Genomic DNA, 2,092 nt, shown 5'->3' with positions numbered 1-2,092 from the left:
TCCAGGGACTGGGAAATGCTCCCAGGTCTTGTAGTTCAATCAGAGCCTTTAGCTGGAATGCTGTCCATATATGAGCACAATTCTCGCTGTTTAGCGACAGCCAACCCTGAAACTGTTCTGGCCTGTGCTGTGTTTTGGTATGAAATACAATAGGCAGGAGGAAAACGTGCGCTGTGGAAGTCGTTGCTGTTACAACTGTGAGGTAAAGAGCTCTTCAAAGTGTTACTCTGCAAAAGAAATCCCCTTCTCTGGCCTATTAGTCAAAACAACTGCTCTGTGTCAAAGCAGTGCAAATAGCTTTTAGCCAAAAAAGCTTTTCTAACTGCTGTTACGCTGGGGCCATTCTGCTCTGCCTGATTGCTGTCCTCATACAAGGGGTTAGTGTAGTATGTGGCTTAATAAATTCCACTGTCGGATTTCTATTGTCTCTTTGTTCTTCGTTGCCAAGGAAGCCAAATATTATTTCTGTCCTTGAAAGAAGCTGCAAATATGGGGAATGGCCTCAGTGAGAGGTGGGGGAGAAAAGCGACCCTGTGGAAAAATACCTTTTGTGTTTCCACTTATTGCCTTTATAGAGATGGTTGGGTGATGTGGTAGAATGGGGCTGTTCTGCCTTTTCTCTGTTAGTCAGATGTCTTCATTATTATTATTAACTTATATTTCAGTTCCCTCCATTTGTGTATCCTTTCATCCCTTTTGTCATGTCCTGAAGTGCTACTGAGTGCTCCTGATTAAAAATCAGTATGCATTTATATCTCCTTTTATCCCCAGACTTTTCGTGGCTCCTGTTACTTCACATTCACAGGTCCTTATTTTTTCCTGTTCTGACCATGGATATAGAAATGGGACCATCTTCAGCTCATATTTGGGAAACTGGTGAAGAGTGCTGGGAACTCTTCTCTGGCACTGCTGCTGGTGGCCAGAGCTGACCTTTCCTGATGGCACCAGGGAAGAGGTAGAAGCTGTCTTTTGGTGCTAATAAGCTAAAATAGTATGGTTAAACCTCTATACTAAGTACATAAATGCAGTCTTTCTTTTGTTTTATGTAGGGATCACATTAATGTTAGGTACTAAAGACAAAGTTATGGTGGCAGCAAGACTTCACGAACAGCAGAGTCTGAAAAGCATCAGCATCCCTCCAAAGACCATGTTCAAGCAGCAGCAACCACTGTGTTGCTGTAACATAAACCCTCATTTACCTGTGGGACCCTATAGGGATCAGGGCAGTGAGTTGCCATGGACCTTCCTTGGGAAACCCTTATCAGAAGAAGGTCATGAAGCCGTTGCTCAGTGCTGTGATACACAATGAGTAGTTCATCTTTCTTCTGATGCCTATGATGAAAATATGTTTGAGCTAGCTGGATGGGACTCCCTTTATGGTCAGCAGAGGGGTAAACCAGTTTCAGACATGGTTTGTCTGACCTCTGCTCCTGTTCTCAGTTAGACATCTGCTTTAGAGTAAGATCTTTCACATCTGACAGCTTTCTTCTTTCTGCTGACTGTATGGAGAAGGTTCAAATGATAACTAAACCCCATGGGTGATGGGGTCTATAGATCAGCCTTCTAAGTTGAAATTTTCTTCCACACTATGGCTTTACCTGAATAGGAAATAAAGGTACCTTCCCAATAATATGAAAAAGAAAACAGCTGAGGGAGGGGATTTAATAGCTCTTGATAATGAAGCCTAAGCCAGGATAAACTAATTTATCCAGTAATTTTTAAAGTTCCCAAAAGAATATGAGTCACATGGTTCTTCAGGAAAAATGAAACTACAGTTAAATTGGCAAGATATTTTGAGACAGACAAGGTTTTTCACTTGAGCACCCAGAAGGGATAGCTTGTTTAGCAGGCAGAGTGGAAGCTCCTGCCTTAGTGCTTAATCTTCAGCTCAAGGTACAGAGACCATCCTGCCTTTTCTCCCAAGTGCTAATTTCCTGTCCATTCCTGCAATGCCTTTTCCAAGGGAAACGTGTGGGAAGCTGAGGTTTGTTTCAAGCTGGTTGGGCAGCCTGACAGCGCCAACTGGTTATGCTCAGGATGCTTGTCTCTTGTTCGTATTGTTTATATAGAACTAAAACCCCAGTTTACCTGC

Source organism: Mesitornis unicolor, unplaced genomic scaffold (genome assembly GCF_000695765.1).
Source record: "Mesitornis unicolor isolate BGI_N332 unplaced genomic scaffold, ASM69576v1 scaffold10351, whole genome shotgun sequence".
Taxonomy (NCBI): domain Eukaryota; kingdom Metazoa; phylum Chordata; class Aves; order Mesitornithiformes; family Mesitornithidae; genus Mesitornis; species Mesitornis unicolor.
Note: the sequence above shows the minus strand (reverse complement) of the source record.